Raw genomic sequence first — 27453 nt, 5'->3', positions numbered from 1 at the left:
CACCTCAAGCCCTCTGAATTCACTGTTGGGACTGACATTTGGGAACAGATTTCTGCAAAAACACAGTGCAGTGAAGTATTTGAGAAGCTCAGCTGTACTTCACTCATCTGAAGTGGCACACAATACTTGCTGTACTAAGAGAAGGAGGTTGGAGTGAAGGATTTATTGTGCAACTGGGAGGTAGATGATAGCAATTCCATTATCTTCTGCATTTTAGATATCCTACCTGATTGCACAAGCACCTCTATCCTTGAAACAGAGAGATCCCATCCTTAAAATGATAACACCACCTCACAGCAGTGTTGTAAAATAAATGTATACAATTTAACAATTTAATTTAAATGTATACAATTTATACATTTTTAAATAAATGTATACAATTTAATTTAACACAATTTACAATTGTGGCACCTGACTCAATAACAGTCCTTTACATGGATCCACAAGCTGACTTTCCATAATCACCCTCTCAACAGATTCTCTGTTTCAGCCTTCAAATTTCTTCTTTCTTGCTTTGGATGTCTGCAGTTGGCAAAGCTTCCTGGAAGTGCAAGATCCCACATTTCGCTGTTCAGGCTTAATTCTCTTAGGGCTCCTGGAGTGTGAGAACCATCCAGTCTCACAGGATATCCCTGGAAGTCCAGACGAACCAGGCCCAAACCCCAGGGCAAAGACGATGAGTTTCAGTCCATTATTGGAGCTCAGTGCAGGAACAGCTGCAAGGCTGAATTAGGGAAGGAGTGCCATGGGAAATGGGACCTTTAGGATTTACCAGTCCCTTTTGGGGCTCTTGGGGCAGGGAGTCAAAGGACAAAGTGAATCAGGGCATGAGGCTCCAATGCCCCACTGGCTTAGAGGCTCTGCTGGTTCAGACACCATTGACACTATCTTCTTCCAGAAAGAATTCACATTTTGCTTGCAAAATGGTTATTTCAGAAGCCTCTTTTATTTCATATCTCCACATAATCCTACACTCTAATTGTACTTCATTTCTTTAATGCAGTGTTAAGTCTTCAGGCCCATTTAAGGGCTAGAAGGAACATTAACTGCTTTGTAGGTATTTTTAGGAGACATTTTGATGACTTTGTACCATAGAGTTCAGTTAGAGTTTTCTTTCTAAAAACAACTAAGTCATCAACATGATTAAAATATGAGTATTAAATCCTTTAAAGCATTTAGATAAGTTTGTGGCTAGAAATAGAAAAGTTCTTCAGTTTTTTTGAGACACAGGACATCCAAAACTGTTCTATGGTTTAAAAGATAACTTTGACTGAGAAAAGATCACTGGACCTTCATCACCCAGGTCCAAGGCTAGAACCCACATAAATATTCTTTGACAACCTCAGCACAATTCAGACCTAAAACTATCTCATACATATAAATTCTTAAAATTTGATCAGTCATCTCTGATCTCCCTCTAATGTGGCAAATTCATTTGTGTTTATGAAAGAAATAAATTGTATTTGAGCAGGGATGAGAGGCAATAAAGCATTGAACAAAAGGCATAACTGAAAATCTGACAAGTTCAACACAAAGTCTGTTAAACACATTTGCTCACATTCGGTAAAGCGCAGCCTCTTCCTCTGCAGAGCCACAGAACTGTGGATGAGCTTACACAAAACTGAAGGGGCCAAGCCCACAAACCACCACTCGAGCATTATCCCCATAATGCAAATATTCCTGTTCCTTTTAAAGGTTTTTGCAATGTAAACAAGAATTACCTTCAGAAAACAGCTCTGGCAGGATGAATGGTTACTGAACAGAAATTTAACTAAAGAAATGCTGTTATGGTTCACGACACAACCAAGCTGCAGTGACCACCACCAGACCCTTCCCCTCCTCTAGGGAATGCAGAGGACACACCTCTCCAGCAGCAGCCCAAGGGAACTGGGAATCACCAGCAGATGGTGCTCTGAAACAAGCAGCTTTCTAAGGAAAATCAGCTTTTATGAATTGAAATTTGACAACCATCGACGAGAAAATATCTCCAGTAAAGATATCACAGTAATACGATAAATTATTCCTTCATTCAGAGAAAAATACAGGCAATTTCCCCCCAAACTCAGCTGCTTTCAGGTGATGTTGCTGTAATTATAATAGCACTGCTTTTTTTCCAGAGCCCAAGTGCCAGTCACTGTGCAGCAATCTCCTCCTTACCCATCAGAGTATCTTCAAGGCATCATTTCTTCTTGGTACTTCACAGATTTGCCTTGGAGGCAAGAACTGTTCAAGTCACTCATGCATGAAACCAAAGACATTCTCAGTGTTGTCAGAAATTGTGAAAAATTTGGGTACATGATTCCAGTGCTTTCTTTTTTCCTTTTGCTTGGCAGCATGAAATAGCACTGATTGGATGAATCTCACACTTGAATTTTTTTTCATATATTCTCTATTTAACAGCTTCCAGAGTAGAACTGGCTTTCAGCACACCCAGGAGCAGTCACACAGCTGCAGAAGGTTGGAGCACCACCTAAAACTGATGGAGAGCCAGAGTGGGATCACTAGAGGAACAAATTGGTGATAAACCAAATCAAGATACTTAATTTCACTTATAGAAAGTGATCATGGACTCAAGCCTGACAGAGGTCAAGAAGTGTTTGGACAACACTCTCAGGCACGTGGGATTCTTGGGGTGTCCTCAATGGGTCCCTCCCAACTCAGCATGTTCTATATTTCTATGAAAATGACCACGAAATATGTGACCTGAAATCCCCAGAAGGCAAATCTCCTCAGTGGGAGCAGGGAAGGGATGCCCACCCCATGAGTTGTGGGCAGAACAACAGGAATGTGCCATAACGTGCCATGGCCAACCAACGTGCTGCAGTCAGCCTGGGCAAGACTTACTGATTCAGTGCAGGAAAAAAACCCAAACAAACAAACAAACAAACAACCCTCAAAAAACAAAAAACAAACAAACAAACAAAAGCAAAAAAAAATCCCCCCACAAAAAAAAAAAACAAACAAAAAAAACCCAAACAAACCCAAAAAAAACAATCAACAACAACAAAAAAACAACACAACACCCCCCATGTATAGTTAAAATGTAGACATTTGATGTACGTTTCTACATTTATTTGTTTGCAGAAGCTTATTTTATGTTTGCTAAACCAGGAGCCAAATCTTTCTAACAACATCAAATAAGGTATGAGGTATGTGGTTCTCTCTTGGCTTAGGAATCACATAATCTTTAATTAAATATTGAATCATCAGGTGCCTCTCTGGGGACTCAGAAGACCTGAGTTGTCTGGCCCAGCTCAGGTTTTTGGTCCATGATAAGACACCCCAGCTGCCAGCGGGGAGATAAATCAGCAGCACCGAGTCCTGGAAGGAGCAGAGGCAGCTTTGCTGGGCTGAAGCAGCAGGGACAAAAACAGAGGTAAGGTGAAAGAGGAATGAGGCAAGTCTGAGGTGCTGACACCCAAGGCAGAGCTGCTGGGAAGAGGTGTGGAGGAAGGGGAGAAGGGTGGGAGAGAGAAGGGGAATGCAGTATCCTGGATGGATGCAACCTGGGATCAACTGGAAACAGGTAACTCATTACACCACACCACTAATCCTAATTAACAGCCTTGGATACCAAAGACTTAATTTGTGTGGAGTCTGAGCTTGACACTTCTGGCTGGTTTGGATAAGCTCAGGCCACCACTTCCTGCAAACAGGAGTGGGATTTCAGCCTCAAGGACTGTCAACCCACAGAGTTCATCAGAACCAGGTGGTCTGTGTACATATAGAGGGAGTGGGCAATATTATTCTTCTCCATTTGAAGAGTCCATCCTTTTCCTGTCCATTTTGAAACACAGGTTAGACCAGCTTAGAGGACATACCTTACAATTCTGTTCACCTGCAATGACGGATTTCCCCCTGCACATTTCCATGTCAGTTGCTAGGCAGTTACTTTAAATCAAGGTTTGTCTTTGGCAACCAGTTTCACAATGAGAATATTCACACCTAACTTCTCTCACCACAGCATTTAGCTCCAGGCAGAGAAAGAGCAACAGTGGCAAAGTGGTCATTGCTTAGTGGGGATGCACCACTTGCCTCCCATGCCGGGTCACAGTAAAGACTTGTGAGTTTTCTTTTTATTTACTTGTGATCAATACAAGAGAAGCAGAGAACACACCTCACTCACTGCTCCAGAACATACGTTCATTTGCTGTACCAGCAGAAAAATTCATGTGTTGATTTAGTTCTCATTAGTCCCTATGAGCTCTCTGTTATCATTAAATTTCTCTCTGATGCCCTGCCTGATTTTAATAGGACCTTAAATTAGTGAAGGACTGTGCACTGAGCCACATCTGTTTCCCCTAAGATTTTTTATGCTATTGCCTGTAAAATGTTTCTATATGTTTCAAAGTGAAAGGTCAAAAATTATCATAAGGTTGTTTCCTCCTACTGAAGCACTGTTTTCCCACCAAGTCATTGATTTGCATGCAATTAGAAAGTTCCCCTTGCTTAATATATTTGTCAATCCTAAATCTTTCATTACCTTGATGAGGAAAACAGATGATCTATCATTTGACACTGTTCCTGGATTAATATTTCCATCATCTCCACTAGAGTTATTTGTCTACATTTTTTTTCTCTTGGAGTAGGGGTAGAGACAACAAGTCATGTGGTAATGTTGCATATATTAGATTTTATCTCAGCTTTAACTGATGCAAGGAATTCACATTTGCTGTCTGCCTCAGTTTCTTGGACAAAGGCATGCACTTGGACCACAGATCAGCCTCATGATCCCAATATGTACCTTTTCTCCTCGTGAACAATATTTCAACTCTTCATCTACAGCAGAAAAGTATTCTTTTATTCTAGTGGGACATTCTACCTTTAGCTTATTTCATTTTCAGTCCTATTGATATCATTGCTATCAAGTTCTATTGCTACAAGAGATCCCTCCAACACAAAACCCAGCACTTTCCCCAGGACATGATACAGAACATGATGGGTTTAATTTCACTTTATACCACATCAGGAAAAAAAAACCCAGAAGTGTGAGAATGAGGCAGTGGATATAGAGTTTGTTCAATAGACAAGAGGAGCATTTTGCAGCTGCAGAGCACATTTCAGCTAAGGGCCTCAAAATGTAAAATAAATTTCACAAAAGCCTTGCTGAGATAGGGTTTTGTGAGGTTCATTTAATTAAGGTTTAGTTGATGAGTAAGGGTAATGTTTGGGTTTTTGCAGAGGAAATCATGACAGCGACTAACAACTGTATTTCTTGTTTATTATGTGAAATTTGTGGTGTTTCTTGAGAATTTTATAATAAGCTGTGAAGACAGTCCTGGATAATCTTTTTCACACCAGAAAATGTAAAAAAACATGCAACTCTACTATGTCAAACCATAATTGAGTTCATATCGACCAGCGGTGTCACAAATTTGTATCAAGGCACTGAGGAGCAAAACACATCATAAAAGCAGAAGAGAACAATTGTGTGGAAAAAAAGTGACAGGATTATTGAACCAAATTTATCTGATATTACATGCAAAGATGACTTGCCATTCAGGCAGAAATTATACACAGAAAAAAAATCCTTAAACTAGGAAAACAGTTAATTAATACACTCAGGTTCACAGATGTTTTAATCAAGTGCAGTCTGGATGATTGAAACTGTAACTGTTTGCTATCCTGAGTAAAAGACATCAAAATAAATCTTCAGCATTAAATCCTGACATGAACATGGACGTTCTAATAAGGCAAAAATTTACAATAAAATTAGCATAGGCATTTTCTGACAATTCAATTAGCTTAAAGAAATATATGGTTTTACATAGTTCACCAAAGATCTGTCGATTTCAGGAGCTAAAAATCCTTTTCCATTTACTACAAAAAATTAAATTGTATATACCTCAGGAAACACAGAAATTTCAAGAACATTAGCCACATTCTTATGGTTGTATTATCTTATGAAATAATAATGTCAAATCTTTTTGGGGAGTGGAAGGAGGAGAGACTTTGGGAGAGTGAAAATGGAGGGAAGGGTCGGGTTCTACTGCATAATGTAGGCAGAGCTGGTTTGTCTTGGTGGCCTAAATAGTCCTGGGATATTCATGACATCACACCTTAAAATGGAAGCACAGGTCGAATGGGATGTCCTGCAAATGGATCAAAACTGTTGGATTTGGGTGGTGTAAATACAGAATTTCCCGTTTGCTGTGGAGAAAAACACACATGAATCTCAGCAGATTGCAGCAGGGGTTTAAAAATGGGGTAATGAAAGTAGGGAAAGTTAAATCATAGAATCAGAATGCCCTGGGGCTTTGGAAGGGGAAATAAAGATCTCACAGTTCCAACCCCTCTGCCATGGGCAGGGACACCTTCCACTGTCCCAGGTTGCTCAGAGCCCCATCCAGCCTGGCCTTAGACACTGCCAGGGACGGAGCAGCCACAGCTTTTCTGGGCAACCTGTGCCAGGGCTTCACCACCCTCACAGTAAAGAATTTCTTCCCAATATCTAATTTAAACCTACTCTTTTTCAGTGTGAGGCCATTCCCCCTTGTCCTGTCACTGGGCTGTGTCAGGGCTGTCCAGCCAGTCGAGGGCTCCCACTAGTGTTGCTCTTTATTTCAGTTCCATGGCTTGAATAAGGAACTAATAATAGGGGATTATTAAAGAGAGGGAAAAGTACAGTAAGAGAAAGAAGCTGTCACAAGGGTTAGGCTTACAGATACTTTCACACTCAATTCATCAGCTGTAAACCTGATCCATGCTGTCAGTTCCTTAAAGCTTATAAAATCTGGAAATTATATCATCTGGAAATCTTGTTGAAAATATTCAGATGCCATTGTCAGCACCTAATGAAGAATTGCAACACTTTGTGAAAAGCAAAGTTTTAGCTGGAGCTCTGGAGAAGGATGGAGGTCAGGGTGATCTATCACTGCTGCCTCTGGCTCCTTTTAGGGGCATACAAGGGCATTTTACACCTGGGCCTCCAAATTCATGGTGTTGGGACACAGAAGCTATCTAAGGCCAAAGGGAAATCAATGTGGTTAAAATATTTTGAGGAGGAGGCTTTGATTTGTTTGTTTTTTCTCTTTAAATCAAAGCTGCAAGTTGAAGATCCTGCTCTTAAGAATAAATCACAGAGGACTGGCTGTTGGATTGGACAATAGCAGGTAACACTGGAAAATGAAAGTCTTGAGAACAGAGAGTTGAAGTTGGCACATCTGGAAGCAAATATTTCCCTAATTGACAACTTAAGCTGGTTTGTATGAGATAGAAATTTGCACAGCTTAATAATAACATGTGCTTTTCACCAGATTATCTTTGTATAGAGCTGAGAATTTCTAATGTTGGAACCTTTGTAATATTCCAGCCAAGCTCATATCTTTTGAAATAAATCTTTTAAAGCACTGAAGTACATCCCTGACTTGGATTTTCTTTTCTAGAGAATCTGATGGAATATTCATTAATAAGAGCTACTTATTGGGGAACTAGGAGCTGTTTGGTCTAAGTGTAGAAGAATGGGATATCTAGATAGGAAGGGGCCGCAGGAAGAAATTTTTTACTTTTGGATTAGATAAAGACATAGGACACAAATAATAGCTTTGTATTTTCATTGAAATTTGTATTTAGTCTGGCAATTTCCAGGCTCATATCCTGCATTTGTTATTAAATACATACTTTATACTTGTTTTCTGTGGATCATGATTTGGCTGGCATGATGACTCAGGGGAGCAACCAGACTTTCTGCTGGCACTCAAAGTCTACAGAGAAAATTGTAAAATGCCAAGCAGTTTGCACTTTAAAAGTCTGGAAAAATAATTATGAGGTAATTCCACTAGCGCATACGAGAGAGATATTTGTAACTCTTCATATCTCTTGGCACAAGAGCACAACAAAATGCAGAACTCAGAATGAAAAAGCCACACAAATCCAGATGAGAGACAAACATTTTATGTGGAAACACGTAGCAATGACCTGCTTAACACATGGTCAATTTTCTGATTTTTTTTTAATTAAGCCTTTAATTCAGGTTTGTACAAATATAGATTTTTAAGTATTTGTTATTCACTAAATATATTCAGACTAATTACCTGTGGGACAGCAGTTATGTAAGAAATAGGGAAGAAGTTGTGACTTTAAAACACCAATTCCCTTTCTCAGTAAAAAATGGAATTCCCCAAATAAATGTCACAAATTACACAAATAAGTGATAATCTTGCTTTTCTGGGAGCTGTCTTAGAAAATAAAACATATAAGAAGATTTATGGGTATATGTAGAATTGCTGCTACTAATGAAATTCAAACTTCCATGTGCCTCCAGGACTACCATACACCAAGTTTTGCATAAACTAATAGTAGTTTCTTTTTTAATCTTCCCAGCCTCATGTCCATTTAAATGTATCCACTTTATCAAAGGTGAGATTGCTGCCAGCTTCTTTTGAAAAAATGTAAAACTGAGATGAATAGGTCATATCTTTGGGTTTGATTTTAATAAGAGAAGGAGTAAAAAATTAAGTTGAGCCTTTATGAAAATGAACCTGTACATCTTTAAAACCTGAAACTTTGCTGTTTCATATGAACAGGTGCTCCTGCTTTAAGTGATTGGATGCCCTTGACACTTCCACGGCTGTTAAAGCCACGAGTAACCAGCTGTGTTTTGTGTATCTGTGCTTGAGCACTCACAGGCTACTGGGAAGAAATCAGAAATAATCTGTACAGCTGATGGGCTGTTATGCTTAGGTATAAATCTTCATTGTCTTTTGATTAATTAACTGAAAGGGGTGACATTATTACTGAACCTGATCAATCCTACACTGTTTTACTTTGTCCATATTGTTCTAAAAATGCATGCCTTTGTCTTCAAAACAGATACTGATCTCCTTTGTCTTAAAAGGGAACCATCATCAATTACCCTTGAACTTCTAAATCACTGTTTTGCAAACTTTAAAAGGGTTTTTCAAGTTAATGAAGGCAGAGGTATTTTCTTGTGACTCAGAATTTAACTTCTGCGTTAGGTGCACACAGGGTTTCATTTACAGCACCAAAACAATGCAGATTATCATCACTGAACATTTCAAAACAGCAGCTGTGGGCTTTGATGACTAGACACCAACTACTTTTCTAGCAGAGATAAAAACATTTCCATAGCAGATTTCATCCTGCTTCAACAGGCTTGATTTCCAAATCACCTTGTCCTTCACAAGTTCCTTAAGAACACAAAGCCAGAGGTATCCAGAGTCAGTAGTTAAAAAAATTCCACACTTGAGCAGCGATAGAAGGAAAATCCCCTGCCTGCTCCTGCCCATCCATCCCGTCCCCAGGAGGGGGAAGCCGAGCTCCACCAGCTGCAGAATAAAGTTTCAGTGGATTAAAGGAGAGTGTGAGAAGGATCTTTTTTTTCCTGAACATCAACTCTTCCTATGCTTGTTCCCAGAAATGAAGGTAATAGTCTGCAAATGTCTCCTCCCACAGCCCCACACTGTGGACAAGAATCTTTCTGTCCTCACTGAGAATGCTCTAAGTTTTGGGTCAGAGGATTTTTTTTTTTTTCCTAGACGATTTTGCTCTTGAGCAATAGGAAGATGAAGCTAACAGGAATCATACAACCTTTCTGTTCTCCTCTCACCCACACAAATGTGCTGCTCAGAGCTTTAACACAGAGTCCCAAGCCCAAGAAACATCAGTTTCAATTAACACAACATTTAAATGTTCTGTTATCCAGGGCCAGCAGCCTGTCTGGAGGGTTCCTCTCCACAATGAGGAGGATCGTGCTACTGTCAGAGAAGGCCATTTTCACAGCTGGAAATGAGGAGGGTGAGTCGACTGCCAGGACACTTTCTTGCCATTGGAGGCACCTTGGTCCCCAGGTGGCTCCAAACTTCCTGTAGTTCCACACTGCACCCTTTAGATGCCCATGGTCATCTCTCCTGGCACCACTGCCCACCTTTGGGCAACAAATCCTCCACTTGGATGGAAGATGCTCACCCTGTAGAGCAGGGTTTGGTCTGTGGGCAGGTGTGACGTGTGAGCAGCACCCTGTGCAGGATGAAGTGTGGGACTCAGAAAATTACAACTTCCAGAGTGAAGTAGTGGCTGGGTGTGTCTGCAGCATTGTCTTGGTTTGAATAGACAGGTATCTGCCAAGGAAGATTGGAGTTTCTTTTGGAAAGTGTTGCTTCGCATATCTGTCTCTCAGGTCAGCTCAGCGTCAGCTGGGCCACCCTGCTAGCTGTGATACGCCCAACAGTACCTTTGCGTGGGTCTTTGGCTCCGCAGCACCTTTGCCTTAGCTGTCTCGGCCGTGGTTCGAAAGAGGGGACACTCCAGAGGCTCAGGGAGAAAGGTTTTATTCGGGTAACTCAGGGGCAGCCCCTGGTTCCAGGCCTGTGCCTCTGGGGAGTGACCCCCAGCCTCGGTTACAGGGGGTTTTTGTTCCCCCAAAATCTCAGGGGTGGATACAAGTTACAAGACCAATCACACAAAGCCAGGTGGGTAAGGTCAAAATGCAATACACAACATTAACAAATCAGGTGAATTTGGGATGTGGTCTTGTGAGACCCACCAATCCCTGTCAGACACCTCTCCTGAAGGTTTTGGGGTCTGGGGTATGCTGGACATGTGGGGGAAAAATACAATGGGATGGGGGAAAATACAATAGGATGATCAAAACCCAGGGCAGAGGATTAGAGTTGTCTTGGCAACTCTTATCAACCTCTGATAAGCACAATCCAAGACAGGGACTTTACCTGGCTAGGGTTAAAGTCCAAATCACATCAAACCTACAACTAAGAAACTTATGATACCATTCCAGCACCCCCACAGAAAGTAAGCCCCCCCTCGCCCCGCTCCCTCTTTTCAAATTATTATAAATTTGCAATTAAAATGCTGTCAGGCAAAGATTTTGGGAATAGGTATAGCAGTTCTTTACTAGGGATATTAAAAAATACAAATGTTGTAGTACAAAAGAATAAGCAAACAAACAAACAAGGAATCCCAGAAAAAAAAAAAACAAAAAAAAAAAAAAAAAAAAAAACAAAAAACAAAAAAAAAAAAACCTGACAGGGTCAGAAATGCAATCTGATGTCCTGTTGGTCAGGGCATTGGAAACAGTCCAAAGTCAGCCCTCCTGGAGTGGCAGATGTGTCCTGATGGAAGCAGAGATGGTCTTGTGGACCCAGGAGTCCTGAAGTGGGTCTGGTCTTCTTTTGGGAGTCTCATAGGAACACCAGAGTGCCTGGTGACACTTGTGGCTCCTTTTCGTCTAGGTGGAAATGGTTTGCTTTCTGCTCCCTGGTAGAGCATCTCACAATAGGATGATGAAATGTGTCATGCCATTGGTGAGCTTTGATGGTGCGTTAACAGAAAACATTCCCATGGGAGTAGTGGAAGACTGAGCAGAGATAAGAAACAATACCCCACCTGGTTTTTTAACAGCTGGCTTGTTATCAAGGCCATCTCTTTGTTTTGGTCAAGTACTCTTAAGTATCCAACACTTAGTCTCCTTGGTAACTTATGGGGAAAAAACTCTTTAAAGTAAAAAAGGAGCAAACCTAACCCCCAACAAGCATGTAAAACCATTATTTCTGCAGTCATTACCTACAGTTTCATCTGCTCCAAGGACACAGAGCCCAGGGAACAGTTTCATGAGCTTCCCAGGCCACGAGGAGCTGGGGTGACAAAGGAACATTTGCGTGTTGGGTGAATCATTTCTTTAAGGAAGGAAGAGCAAGGCTGCCTGCAGGCAAGGAGCGATTTCAGCCCTGCTGCCAAGCAGTGATGCAACACCCACATGTGATAAATGTGACATTGGGTAAAAATTCGTGATAAAAGAATATAGCAAGATATGTTAGATTGGTGTTAATATAAAATGTGAAAAGGGTATAGTCCGTAGAAACTTTTCCCCAGCCAGGTTTCCACCGTCCTCAGTCCTGGGACAAAAGAACGGGACAAGGGCCATCAGAAGGAACAAAGACACTGGCCAACCCAGATAAGAATCAGCATCGCACCCAGACAGAGAAATTCCTCTCCAAACGAAAAGAGAATTCTCCGCTGAGGAATACACATTGAAATTGATTTATTAAAAAAATTATGGACATTGATCTAATACCAATATCCAACTATGACGGACAAAGACTCTCTAACAGTTTAAAGTTAGAAAGTGTATGTTTATTACGACGCCGGGCAGCGTGCGGGACAGCTCCCAGAAACACACGCGCAATTTACAGATCATCACAGGGTCTTTTATCTTCAGGAGTATTGAATACACAAACTACAAATGCATATTCATAGCTCTGATACCTCCCATTCCCCGCTTCGTATGGTAATTAGCCCAAAAAGCCATCAAGCATGCGTAGTTTGTTCTTTGAAATGGGTCGGTGGTCTTTTTAATGGGGTGGGGTCCCAAAATGATGAAGTAAGATTGTCTTCCTCAGCTCTGACTTTTTAACCTTTAGTGTTTGTGACAGCTAAATCCTGTTTTTCCCAGGACTGTTTGATTTATGATTGTATTGTGTTCATAGGGTCTATTGATTATTCAGGATGCAGAAGCTCTAGTTTGACAGTTCTCATGATTTATCAATTCCTTATCAGTTCCTTCAGTCTGGCTTCTGTTAGCAAAAGGGAAGTCCTAGCTACATTATCTCAGCACTATCTATTTAGACTACAGTCTTCAATGCCTCAAAATAACCATGGGCCGGCGAGCTCCATCCACATGTGAAAAGGACCTTCCTGGAATACTATCTGCAAAATTCGACAAATCCGGGAAGCCCATCTGAAAATTATTTGGACTATTTGGACTATCCTGGGCACCTGTTCCGCCTCGGGACATGAAAACCCCTATAAAACCCCGAGCTGCGACCTGCTCCGTGTGGATTTGGGAAAACCGTGCCTTAGAGTGCGGTCCCCCCATCCACCCAGCGCTGCGCTGTGAATCCTATTTGTGTTTTTCTCTTTTTATCAGTGATTGGGATTGTTTTATTAATAAATTGTTTCTTTGTTAATCCAATTTTTGCCGTTGCATTTATAACACACGGCAAGCACCACTCCAGACCTGTCCCCCTGGGAAATCAAAACCAAAAGCTCACGACAAATAAGCACATTTTATTTTCCTCAGTGGATAACTTCAAGGACTTGGGCGATTACGCAAAGTGATCTTTTAATTCAGAGCAGAATCATCCTGCAAATATCTGCCTGCCTGAGGGCCCAAACCACTGTCCTTTCCCTTTTGAAAGGTGAGCACACCTGACAAGCCTTAGGGTCAGCAAACAAACACACCATGAAATCAGGAATTAACTCAGCAAATCCTGTCCTGCTGGCTGTGATGAGGAAATAGCACAGGCGTTAGAAGTAGATCTTGCTCTTGCTATCCTGTGGTAAGCACACAGAGCTGTCCCCCTTCTTATGCCTGACAGTTAGCCTAAAAAACTTGACAAGAAATCAAAAAGATTTTTTTTTTAATTACAAAACTATTTAGCAAAAGATATTCAGGTTCTCCTGCAATATAGTATTTCTAATAGAGTTTGTTAGCCCTGAATTTTTAAATCATGTTGCTTTCCAGTTTCCTTAAAATGACCAAAACCAAGCAAATGATTTTTTTTTTTTTTTTTTTTTTTTTTTTTTTTTTTTTTTTTGAGAAACATGGAGAACATTTTTTTCATCCTAGTTCTCTGCTGTGCTTTTCTGTGAATTCGTATGATGCACAGACTTTTGGTTCTTACGGGAAAAGCAAGTACACAAGCATTGTTGGCCCAGAATTTTTGGAGTTTACTCCTAGAAAAAAAAAACCCTCTTTATTGAGTATGCATCCTCAGGGGGCAGTAAACTGATTCTGTGCATGCCAATTTTTGTTTAGAAATAAATAAAATTTGGGACTGTGATTTATATCTGCAGTATAGAGAAATAAAAGAATTTCAGTGCTTGAATAAAAGAGTTTCTAAGAATATTCATGATTTAATGATATACAAGACCCACTGCAACTTTCTCCATTCCAGGAACTTACATTTCCCATCAGGAACTACTGAATATTTTCTCTCACATTAATGCAAATCAATACAACATAAATGATTCTGTTGGACTATTTTTAAATTATGCCTGCTGTAAAAACCCTTATCTATACAAAAGCTGTGTAAACATTGTGCAATTCAGTGTCTGACTGTATCAATTCCCTGCCAGTGCCAATAACAGCTCCGTGGTATAAACCCTGTGCATTTCTGTGGCACAGCAATTCAAAGTCTGGGGCTCTAGGTAATGGAAATTTTTTTTTCGGATGATCCTTCTACTTGTCCTTTTCCTTTTTGTTGTTGTTGTTGTAATTACAAGAGGGTAAAGATTTAGATTGAGATACAAGGAATAAGTGCTTTACAAGTGTTTTACAAGTGGTTTTGTGTCCAAGAAATGACTGAATGTGGTAGTTGGCCACAGACAACTTGGTTTGGGGTTAGCAACAACCAACAACTGTGGGAACAACTCCAAAGCCACAGTGCACAGTGTCCTCTCTCCCTTACGTTATTTTCAGTGTGACTCTTGAGTGACTTCTGTACAGATTTGATTAGTCCCACACAAATTTTTAGCTGGTGCATTATTTTTTGTGTTTGGATTTGTGTGAGTCCTTTTTTTTTTTTTTTTGGTGTGCCTGTAGACACCACCAGAGTTCAAGAGAGGGTATTCCCTTCAGCCTGTTCCTGGATCTCATCCAACCCAGGGTCTGAAATAAACTTGGTGGAAGTGGCTGCTCCATGTGGCCTTGTGATCACCCTGAGTGTTCCCCAGCATCTTCTCTCCAATACACATCATTAAGCTGAGCCTACAGAAATCTTCATAGATGTTAGAAGCAGCATATTCCCCCTCAAACAACTTCTAATGCCACATTCTTTCTTACTTGAAGGGGAGAATTTGGGAGCCTCTTTTCATGAGCTTGGGCCGGTGAGGCTTTGTGCACCCATTGCCCTTCCTGCCTCTCCCTCCTCCTCCCCATGGCCTGGAGTGTCCACCAGCTCCTGGTACTGTTGGGGGGTCAGTCCTGTGGTTCTGTGTGGATAATCTTGATTTAATGGGCAACAACAAGCAGTTTCTTGCCTCTTTAAAGTCCTTGAAAGTTCTCAGAAAAGCCACTGCTTTCCCTTATTACTCACACTCATACTTTGGAGTCTAAGTCCTTCCTGAATGAAGTACATTTTGTTCATCAGAGTGACAATGTTTCCTTTTTCTTAAAGGCTGCCCCAGTTTATTTTCCTGCTCTTTAAGCCTCTCATCTCCTGGGCTAGGTGGAGGCAGCAGCCTTTGTGGTGTCTCTTCAGCCAAAACATCAACCACTCCTCAGATTAAAAATGAAGGGAGGGTCTCAGGTTGAATTTACCCAGAGTTTGAAGCAAAGGACCTGCAAGGATTAGAGACAAAATAAATGGTTGATGATGGAAGCCTGGAATCCATCTCACACAAATTAATCACATATTACATTGGCATTCCTATCTGAATATCTTTGGCTGTGGGAAGATTCAGACAAAGTTCTTGGCCTAAGTCTGTTATGGATTAATGCTAAGTGACTTTAGAACAACACAAAGACAACCACAGAGTCTGTGCATGCCACAAGCTTCTGACTCTGTTTCTAGTTTTGGTGCACAAATATGAACTAATAAAGTGACTACACTCAGATTTCAGTACGCTGTGTGTTCATCACTTTCCACCACCTGTGTCTTCAAGAATTTCAATGCTTTTATGAGAAATAGATGTTCCTAATGATAGTTCTTCAATACCAGAAATAACTCTGTATCTGATATTCAAAGAACTATAAACCATCCACACAATTTAAAGCACTACAGATTTATCACTGGTATTACATGATTATTTGTTGGAGAAGCCCATCCTCACAGAGTTGGGATGCTGATTCTTAGAAAGCATGAGAGCCATGTTCTCGTGTTGGCCTCAGCAGAAATCTCTTCACCAGAGAAGGGAACTGTCCTATCCAGCCCACAATAAGATTATGTCTAATGCCCCTCATGATATGAAAACCTGGCTGGCACTGTAGCCTAAGAGTTGCACACAACTGTGTATTTTTCTCTTTTAAAAGACAAAAGCCTTGACCATACAGAGTTATCACACAGAGAATATCCAGAACTGGATAATCACAGGAAATGACACATCATCTGCCCAAAGGTGACCAGCCAGGGAGTGTATGTAGGATCAAGAGTTTTCATTTCTGGCCCTACTTTTTCTGGTGAAACAGCCAGTTATTTGCATCATCCTCTTAGGTTACTATTGAAGAATAAACTCTATCTTGTTATCTGCAGGTACTTTAGAACCATATTAATATCTGAATCTCTGGTTGATCAGTGGACTTGGCTTGGGACTTTTAAAATTTTCCTCACCTTGTCTGCAACTTCATAGTATTGTCCTCAGGCTGAAAGAACCAAAGATATTTCTTGAGCTGGAAGAGATATTAATTATATTCTAGACAAAACTGCCTTATATTTCCTGCATTCCCAGAATTTACGGGAGTTTTTTGAAAGCAAGTCTCTTCCCCTAACTGCATCTCATAATGAATGATATTATCACATAAACACTGCCTGAAACTTGGTTTGCAATGAAAATCCTAATAAACGATTTTGAACTCTTGCCTTGATAAATAAAATATGTTTATTTTAATTCTTTAAAGCTGATTTAAGACAATAAGGTCACATTTTTGTGTAGCTAAATCACAAGGAGATAGTGTTTGTTTGGGCACAACTATGACTAAGTTTCAGTGCCTACTTCTACCACAGTGACTATGAAAACATTCTTTTAAAATCCTTTTAAAAGGATAGTAAACATTCTTAATACAATAGAGTTTTGATAACACTGTGTGCTGGCAGGCTTAAAATATTGATCTAACAAATTCTTCCCTGGCTTGGACCAATAATCTCTCCAGTGCTACAACAGCTGCTCAATTAACATTTGCAAATACATAGTAGATATGTAAAGTGACTAAAACAGGCTGTCTGTCAGGTCAGGGACTGTCCAAAATTAATGAGATTTCTGTATCATTTTCCTATTAAGCCCTGATTTAGATTTCACTTATGCAAATAAGATCTTGTTGACTCTTCGTGATCTTGATTCAGATCTAAACTGCAGCTTTCCTTATTCATATTTCTTCCACGATGCATAAAAAAAAAACAAACTTTTTTTTTTCCTCCCACAACCACATTATTGTCTTTATTTGACATGAGGATGAGATTGGTTTTATGTTATTTCATTAGCTACTCAGAGACTGTTTATGCTGACCTTTGTGGTGACTTTGTGGAACACTGAATTCTTGATTCTGTAAATCCCTTGTTGAACCTACTTGCCTGGAGGGTGGAAACCTCCATTAGTATCCATCAGATCTTTTACATAAACATATAAAAATAATATTTCTCTTTAACCTTTTCTAAAGCTTACCAAAACAATGATTATTTATAGTTTAGAATAGCAAAATGTGTGTCATTTTGAGAAAACCTTACAGGATTGTGAATCTGAGAAAAGATCAGGATTTCTTAGTCCACAAGTCCACCCTGTAAACATAGTTGAAAGTGTTTTATCTTGCTTCTAATGGTGTAATTGAAGTTTTTTCACATCTGAATAGAAACGGGATAATAATCAAAAAATATAATCTCCTGAGAGCTGTCAGGAAAACAGAAAATAAAGTCAAGGTAACTGGTACAATTCCATCTGTATGTTACTGTTTTGTTCTGGGTAACCTCAATTCACATCCAGTCTGGCAACAGATGAGAAGCAGACACAGTACCAAAGCAATCACATTGAATTACAGCTACACTATTATTTTACTGGGTAATTATTAGAGATAATTGCTTTCAGCACTTGAGAAAAGGCCATAAAAAAACACTCTCAAAGCAAGCACCACTGCCAGCTGGGAGGAGACTGAGTTCTGCTGCTGCTTCTTGATGTTGGCTCCAGACTAACTTACCTTATGGCCACAACCCCGGCTCAAAGTCCATCACCTTTTGGCAAAGCCTGTCACTGAGGTATGTGTGTGACCAGCCTCACAGACCTCTCTCCCCCTCAGCAGAATAAAAATCCTGCCAGACTTTGAGCACTGCATCAGAGGCAGCCCAGCCATGCAGACAACCCTGTGCTCAACAGCTGGACCTCAGCACAGCCCCAGTGAAACACCACCAATCACTACAGCAACATTAGGACATGCTTTTTAGACATTTTCTACAAAATATGACTCAGAAAATGGCCAGGCCTGTGGTACTAGAGCAGGGGATGTCCCCCCCCCCGCCCCCCTGCAGGGCTTGCTTTCCTTTTAATGGCTTTCCAAATATTTTGATCCTTCCATGAATCCATTCCTTATGGGAATTAGAAGAATGCCAAATGGATGCCTTCTGGTCGTGCAAGACCATGCTGGACTGGCTCCACACAAAGCCATAGGCATGAACCAAAAGATAAGATTCTCAGAAACAATTAAAACACTCTGTTGGGGGGTAATACGGGAACAAATATATTTAGGAGCCATGAGGACATAAACAATCCAAATAACTCACTGGAGTCTGATACTGGCTGGGGGAAAAAAGGCAAGGAATCTTATTTAGAAATGAATAGGCTTGATTAATCCCAAGAAGATAGTAAAGTTGAAAACATTTGTAATATCAGAGGTATATCTGGAACTGTGGGGCCAAATAGCAGATTTAAATTAAATTCCCCCCCCGCCCCCTCCCAATTTCAGGGACAGAATTATCCCAAATACTCTTACATGATTTCCACTGCTAGCAACATTCCCATGAGGAAGGGATGCCCTCCATCATCATGGATGATTTAGGCACTCTTACACTTTCACACATCCCTGCAACTCCTGGCTGTGCTGATGTAGAAGTGCTCTGCACTCCGTACAACATTTTCCATTGTGTCACTGAGTAGCTGCTTCACCATTTCTGTCTCTTCTCACACTTGTTCTGCTTTTGTGGCTGTGTGGGTGGGCAGGCCTGTGCAGGCACAGGAAGAGGCTCTGTGTGCATGCTCCACTGAGACCCTTCCAGTTGTGATTCCAGGAAAAAAACCCTGCATGGCCCTGCATGGAAAAACAGGTGTTTGGGTGGGGAAAACAGCAAGAAGAGGGAAACTGAGCCCTCTTATCTCACATGTACTCACATTTTTCATTCCATCAGATTGGAATCTGGGTGAAAATCTCTGTATGGAATACAGAGAGCGAAGTAGAAGACAAATGTCTGCTGAATTTTGAGTTGCCTCAGTGATGTGTGTTGTCCTGCCATTGTATTTATTCAACATGGTTTTCGTTCCCATGGCTTTCTTTTCTAACCTCCTGTGCTCATGGATAGAAGTTCTCAAAAATGAAATGCTCAAGGGAAAGATCCAGCTTTTTAACAATGTCATCTTACATTTCTTGTGGATCCATGGCACATGTGAATATTAAAAGTGACTTCATCATGGTCCCAATATTCTGAAAGCAGAGCAGAGCACAGTATGGATTGCATCTGCTGTGTAGATAGGTGAGTAGCATGCAAGAGAACTGGGATTCCTTCCCTCCCCTAAAATTAAGTGAATGCCCAATCTGGTCCATTTTAAAAGAAAAGAAAGAAAGAAAAAAAAAAAAAAAAACCAACACACACCACCCGCACACGAACAAACAAACAAAAACCAAACACCCATAAAACTTTAAAACCCCAGTACTTCCTCTAGAGCAGTCTAATCTAATGAGCTGTAAGGGCAATGCTCCTTTCTATCAAGGTTGATGTATTATACACTGAGTGGGAGGAGTGGGAGTGAAAACCACTAGGGCAAGAAAAATAATCCCAAACTTTCTTTAGTTCATAGATAAATTGCCTTGCAAAGTCCCCCCTAAAAGTCCACAAAAAGTCCACAAAAGTCCGAAATGTTGTTTCATCTCCCACAGTCAAAACACACTAAATCCTAACAACAGACATTAGACAAACAACTCTTGAGGGAGACCAGTGACAGCATAAACTCTGAGGTGACCTACTTTGGGACATTAAATAAAACTGATTGGAACAAGGGAAACAACCACCACTGAGACGAGTCAGTCCCTAAAACAGCCACTCAGAAAAGGTCCAAACATTGCTCAGCAGCTTTTTTGCCCCTAAAAATTCTCCTGAGGATTTGAGAGGGAGGATGGAGGAGGGACACAGCTGCACATCCATCAGCAGTCCTTCACTCGTGGTCTTGCTGTGTGCCAAATACACACAAAGGTGCTCATGAGGGGAAGAGAAATGCACATTTCTGCCCCCCAGCTGGGGTACAGCAGGAGCAGACAGCCTGATAATCCAATTTGTTGCAGAATAGCAGACTCAGACAGATCGTGCTGATATAAACACACTCAAAGAGGAAAATGAAAGGGATTACAACTTGTTCACTCTACAGAGAAACCTTAACAAGTGCTGTGGAAAACTAAGTCTGTAATCTCTTAAACATTCAGAATAGCATCTTAAAACATCTCTCAGCAATCCCAGACCTCAAAGGCTGAACAGTCACCCAGTGCTTTCAATGATGAAAAAAATATTTGTCTTTACAAGGGCAACATTTCCTTGTTTCCACTTGGAGCATGACTTAGCACACTTTAAAAAACCCCAAACTAACTAACTAGCTAACTAACTAACTAACTAGCTAACTAACTAACTAATTAGCTAACTAACTTCTTGTATAACCAAAAACGTTTTGAATGTATGTACTTAAGACTCTTTTAAAAAATTGTCTACTCATCTCAAGAGCAAATTATTTGCACTTTTAAAATAACAAAACTGGGGACCTGTTTTTCCTGAGGCACAGCAAAACTATAAAGACGATGGGGGAAAAGCTGAACTCTGCCTGCCCTTCTCACAAAATCAGTTTCTACAACATTTAACTCAGAGCTTAATTTGGGCTTATTTATGTAAGTCATCTGGTGCTGAAAGTGGGGTTGCCAAGATTTTGTATGTCTGCCTGCCTTTCTGTTCTTCTTTTTCCATTTTCCGCTTAGCATTTTGGGAAGAGCCAGTCTGTTACAGTGCAGTGAAGACAGCACTTTCAGTGCCCTGCTAAGAACAGACACAAGTGTTTATAGACTTTAAATTTGTCTGATATGTTGCTTCTCTGATGGAGTAGAGGCAAAGGTCCTGATTCTGCATGTTTAAAGCACATCAGTCCTGTTGTACTGACTCGTTCACTGAACTGCCTTGAATTTGGGTTCTATTCCACCCTTGGCTGCACTGCTGTGCAGGTGAAGGACAGCAGGGCATGTCAATAATTCCTCAAGCTGCAGAAAAGCAAGAAATGCAATGAAAGGGCAATGTTCACAAAAACCAGAAATGCATTTCACTGCAATGCTGTAGCACAAAGCCCATCAAAGGGCTGGCTGAGGGAGAGGAGAGAGGAGCTAGTCACTCTAGCAAGGCTCTTCACTCCAGCACAGAAATGAGAAGGGAAACCAGAGACTGGAAGCAAATCCAGGCTGCTGCCATGGGAGAGTGAAGAACAAGTTGTTAAGAGTAAGAACAACGAGCTCTGGAAATGAGTCACTGACTGACATAACAGATCCATGTGGATGTTATCTTATCTTGGGGTTGTATGTTAAATCTGGAGAGCTTTCTGGAGCTGATGCTCTAGCCAAGCACTTGCTGAAGAGCTCAGGGCCCTTTGACTGGTGGCTTAGAAGAGTTAAAATAGCAGATAAAATTGTCCTTCAGCCTCTGCCAAGTCACCAGAACAAACACAGATCCCAAACAGGACAGGAGGTGAGTGAGGTGCCTGTGGGAGCAAATATGCTGGAGTCTCCAGCTGCTCTTTCCTCTGTTACTGCCTGTGGGATCAGAAGGGTGAAGTCTGAAGGGAGCCTGGGTGGAGGTGACAGGGATGTCTGTCAGCCTTGGGGGCCAGCCAGCTTTCTTATCATTCTAGTGCAGCATGCTCAGAAAGCAAACTGGGTTTTTTTTTCCTTTGTTCTTTGCAGCAAAGGGAATGTTGTGGCTGAAACCAACCCAGGAGCAGGTCCCAGAAGTGCTGATGCCTGGGGAAGCTGAAGGGCTGGAGCCAGATGGCAGAACAGGAGTGTCCAGCATTCTCTGGGGCAAGGTCCCCTCATCTGTCACAAAGTCAGGGGTCAATGTTCACTTCACAGTGCAGCATGGTCATCCAAATGTGTGTAGAATGAATGAATGGCAATATTCATCTCTTTTTCATTGCTTTCTGGAGTATTTCAGGGAAGGAACATCAGAATGGGCAGTGTTGGCTGAGCAGCTGACACCCTTCACATCCTTCTTTACCCCAGGAAAAATGATTTCTGCCTCATTAAAGATAAAAACTCAAATATCATCAAATTATAGCAGATCAGGACTTCTTTTCATACAAAAGAGCAGAGTCTTTGAAATTTCCCCTTCAGAAATAAAAATCAGAGTGTGCTATCTCTGGAATGTGTCTAGACAAAGATCACATTATTGCCTTCACCTGTCACAAGAGCTCCTATAGCTCTATGAGGTAGATTCTCTTTCTTTCTTTCTTTCTTTCTTTCTTTCTTTCTTTCTTTCTTTCTTTCTTTCTTTCTTTCTTTCTTTCTTTCTTTCTTTCTTTCTTTCTTTCTTTCTTTCTTTCTTTCTTTCTTTCTTTCCTTCCTTCCTTCCTTCCTTCCTTCCTTCCTTCCTTCCTTCCTTCCTTCCTTCCTTCCTTCCTTCCTTCCTTCCTTCCTCTCTCTTTCTCTCTCCCTTTCTGCAAAATAAAGTGGTAATCAATGATCTGACAAACAAAACTGAGAAATAAAATCCACTTCTCTGTCTCTGAGTTGTAACTGGTACAGCAGTGAATGCTGCTCCACCAAATCTTGTCTGCATTACATCACACCAACATCAGTGACAATAAAAGGACAAAGAGGCCACATTGCAATATTAGCTGGAGACAAGTGCCCAGAAAAAAAAGAAGTAAAGAGGTCAGCAAAGGCAAAACTAAAACATTACAAAATATTACATTTATGCAATCAGTGATGCAAGAAGTTGAGCACCAGGGGCTGGAGGAAGATGCTGGGCAGCTGATCACCAGCTGATGAGCCATGCAATATTTCTCCTTTTTAACTTTCTGGCATGAGCCCTGTCCTGCTGTGAATAGAAGAAAGAGGAAGCACATCCATGGCTGCATTTCACGGCCTAGCATCACACACAAAAACCAGGCAGCATCCACAGGAAGATCCCCACCAGTACTCATTGTACTGACAGCTACTGACCTGCCTCTAACCCATTACCGAATCAGACTTAATGTCCTGACCACTGCACCTCCTGAGAGACAGGGCTTTTAGGGGAATCCAGCCCAACCTCTCATCTGTCCTGCAAGCACATTTTCAAAAACCCAAATACCACACCACACTATATCTACACTTTGTATTTCAAGTGGCATCAGAGGGGATTTTTTGAGTTATTAAAGGGCCAAATCAGCTTTTTGGAATAAAATTAAACTACAGTTCTCATCAAATCCTAGGAGTAGTACCATATTTTATCAAATAATTCAATAAACAACATTTAGTCATACAGATTTCAGTTCCTGTTTCTCACTAATTGGCACCCATACCATATCCTGTTGCTTTACACGGTTTCCTATTTGACTGTGCTGTGAGGAGAAATAAACATTTTTTTATTATTATTCTAAAGACAATATTAAAACATTATTTTTGGTATGTATTGGGCACTGTTTTGCTCTGACACTAATGTATCCAGGAATAGAGCTGTTTAATTCAGGAGGGAATATTTTCATATCAGACATTGATTACCAAAATTTGCTAGATTCTTTACTTCATGGCAATGGCTTAGAGCAAGACAGATACATATTTGCTTTCTCACATAGTGTTAAGATCTTTTTTCACTATACCCGTTCTTGAAATAGCTTTCTATAAGGTCCATTTAGACTTGGAACACAATATCAGTTTTCAAACCTGTGCTTAGTATGTTTCATAATTTCAAATCAGAGCTCATTTATTTTAACAGTTATGTTGATGTAATGATAATCATAAGCAAATTACAATTATATCTATAAATTTATGGATAATAATTTTTCTTTTAATCTGCTTCTTAAAAATTCTTAAGATTCAGTGAGATATGAAAACAAAACCTTTCATTTGTACAGCAAATATCTGTGCTGCATTTTATCTCCTTAAAGTAAGTATTAGTCTTGAGACTTCACATAATTGTGTTTGTATTTGAAAAATGTTTCACCTTTTCAGATACTGCCACAATGGATCTTAAGCATTTTCTCTGAACATTTCATTAGTTCTCCTCACAGAAGATCACCATGATCACAAACAAAAAGAGACCTTAATTGCAGGACATTTTATGGGTTTAATCTTACCACTGTTTGGGAAGGCTGAGGTTTGAAATTAGTTTTGGTAGGTTCTAAATACCTTTATGATTTGCTTTTAACCAGAGAGCAGCCAATGTATGCACCATGGGCTCCCTCTTCATGATCTCTGAGAGTTTGTCAGGCTTAGCTGTGATGGTTTTTTTTAATTGCTCAGAGGATTTCCAATGCTCTGTGTGTTATGTGGGACCAGAAATGCCATGCTGAAGAAGTTGTCCTAAAAACTAACAACGTCCTGTTGAGGAGGAAAACTTCTGCTGGATGGTTCCAGACAATCTTCTGTCCTTCTCTCCCTCAGCTAAAGGCATCTGCATCTGGCTTGAGGTTGAGTTTGTTCAGCTGTGCCCCTTCTCTTGTCATTCCTATAGTCAATGTAGTGAACCCAGGCAAAATAAAGTAACCCTTCTCCAGAAGGGATTTCACACTCGAAAATCTGTGTACTCTATTCCCAAACAGATTCTTTGATGCATTACCTAGTGCCCTGAGCACATGATCAGAGCAAAGGCTATCTGGCAGAAATTAAACTGAGCCAAGGAGCAGAGGGCAATTCAGACAGCAAGAGCACTTTTCCCTTTGGAATCATTCCACACAGGATAATACAGCCTGAATACAAGAGGCTTAAGAGACATTTTCAGCAATGACATACCATGGTGGATCTTTTATTTGTTTTAACATGCTCCACACAGTGAGCTGGGAAAAGTATTGGCAAGGGAATTATTCTTGCTATTCCTAAAACAACAGGAAATCAACTATCTCAGCATGCACAACTAATAAAGAACTGTGAGTACTAGTGCTCCTTTCTAACAACATAACTAAATATAACACAGAACTTTCCTTCTATGGGGATAAATAAATGGATTGTCATTGCTGTCACACACACAGAGCACATTTTGGTAAAATATGTGCTTTACAAGGCAAAGGTTTCCTCTTTTGCACAGAACAACCTTGGAACTGGAGTGTTAAAAGTGATATTTTTGGCCAATTTCCCGAGTGCCTGGTGTGACAACAAAATGTAAGCTAGAGAGCAAACAGACAGAATGTTGTTTCCTCTTTGTTCATTCACTTCTCACAAACGATTTTCTCAGAATCACAAGATACTTTAATTGCAATTGCATCTTTTCTTTCGTCACCAGACTGTTCTTAGCAGTCAGCTTTGCTGCCTTACTCCAGTGTCTCCACTAGTTAAGGAAAAAAATTGTGTTTGTGCACTGTCCTCCCCTCACCCTTTATTAAGTCTCCCTCTTCCATTTGCTAATTCTACCAGCTTCTCTGTAGGCAGAGAAAAACTGTTAGAAGAGTGTTGCAAAATCCTTCACACCTTGTACCTTCTTGTGTTCTTTACTCCTACATAAAATTGCACAAGTGGCCAAAGCTCCTGTCATTTCTCACTTGGCTTTCTCAGTTGCAAGTCATACTTTACTTTAGTAAAGCTTCAGAGTCATGCACTGAAACCTCCACAGTGAAAAAGCCAGGGATTTGTGTGTAGTAGCATCTGTGGATGGCAGGGACAAGGAACTCTGCACACCTGAGATATTCTAGAAACACGTGGTTTTATTACAAGGGTCGTGGGTAAAAAGGGCTTTGCCTTCAGCCACCAGCCTTGACTGAAGCAAAGCCCCAAAATAGAAAGGGAAGAGAGAGAGAGTAGAAGAGAACTTAAGGGTAGAAACAGGGTAAGAGCAGGGGGAAGAGAGCAAGCAAGAGAGTAGGGGAAAAAAGCAAGAGAGGGCAAGAGAGAGAGCACCTCGTTACAAAACATTATATCTCTTTTTGTGTTGAATATTCTAATTTACAGTGACCAACCAGTGCAAGATACAAAACTTACAGACTTTGCATGCAGCCTATGAGAACTACTGTATTACCATCATTTTATATTCTAAACTTTAAAGATTACTTTCTTATGCACTTGTTCCTTGATGCCTTGGCATCAAGTGGAGAGGAAAGGCGACATTCCTGAGTCCTTTTATTTTCTTGTCCTTCAACCCATCTCCAGCTAATCACCATTTTCTTGCTTCCCATGCCTATATCTCAAAGCTGGCTTTCATTTCTATTTCACTCACAAGTTTTACATCTGCAGAAAATACATTTCGTATTTCTTACCAAACAATCATATCCATAAGTCCTTTCTGTCCCATCTTTCCCAACATTTGTGGACACCACTCCAGAAGGATGTGATATATTTCAGGTGACACAGCATTTCTTTCATGGCTGTCTGACTCCAAATGCAGTTGAAGTTCTCCACACCACACACAACCATTCACCCCTTTTTCCTGTCCCCAGAGGTGTTCAATCTGTCTGAGATCTTCTTTTCTTCTATATATGTAGAGAGAGGTATGTCTCTGTTTCACAAAACCAAGTCACTCTGGATTCTCAATAACTGCATTAATGAGATGGGTGTTTTGCAGATCCACCAGTTCTCTTTGCATGACACACACTGGAAAGCAAACAGCTCTCTCAGTTCTCTGTCTAAGAGCCCCAAAAACCTGGGATAATCTTTTTCTCTCTTTTTTCCCCCAAATCTTCCCAGTGTTTCTAGTTTCAGAGTCCATAGGCAACATATGTGCCACACACAAGCTATAGGAGTTATTTTCTTCTCCTGACAGCCTTAGATGCTTTGGGTCAGGTCGTGTGTCCACACTAAAGAGAAGATGAATTAGCTGTCAACAATTAGGGTGTTGTTTAAATCACTGTAGGAACTCATCTGTCTCTGTCTGAATTTTTCTATAAATGTATGATAATAGGAATGAGGAGCCACATCTTTGATGAAAACTTCACACGGGCTTTTCAAACACCTTTGGCTATCAAATGCCATATTAACAAATCTGTGTTCAAATGAATAAAAATACATTTTTTTATAGTATGCTATTCAGTGTAAGTACAAGGAACCATATCAGCTGCAGCTGCTTCTCTTTTTTCACTTGTGTGGTAAAAAACAACTTATACGTAATGGCAATGATTTGGCAGTGAGAACCCACTTTCATTAGTCACAGAGTTGTTCAGAGTGTGCCATAGCAATGGAGTCACTGGCAGAAGAACATCCTTACATTTCATGTCCCCTGAGGACTTCTGCAGGTAGAGGCAAGTTAGGACCTGCCTGAGGCTGAGCCTTCATGAACACCATTTAGAAGGGAAATAGAAGACAAAGTTGCCTTATAGATCAACAATTCATCAGGCAATCCATATTCCATATTCTGA

The 27453-nt window shown here is 40.6% G+C and overlaps 1 long non-coding RNA gene across 1 annotated transcript in view; it reads right to left on the bottom strand.

The window, feature by feature from the left end:
* LOC310923334 overlaps positions 1 to 27453 on the bottom strand; it is a 183951-nt gene that overhangs the window by 98728 nt on the left and 57770 nt on the right. The window lies entirely within an intron of this gene.

Source organism: Zosterops lateralis, assembly GCF_965231275.1.
Source record: "Zosterops lateralis genome assembly, chromosome: 2".
Classification (NCBI taxonomy): Eukaryota; Metazoa; Chordata; class Aves; order Passeriformes; family Zosteropidae; genus Zosterops; species Zosterops lateralis.
The sequence above is the reverse complement of the archived record's forward strand: the minus strand, read 5'-3'. Positions and strand labels throughout refer to the sequence as shown.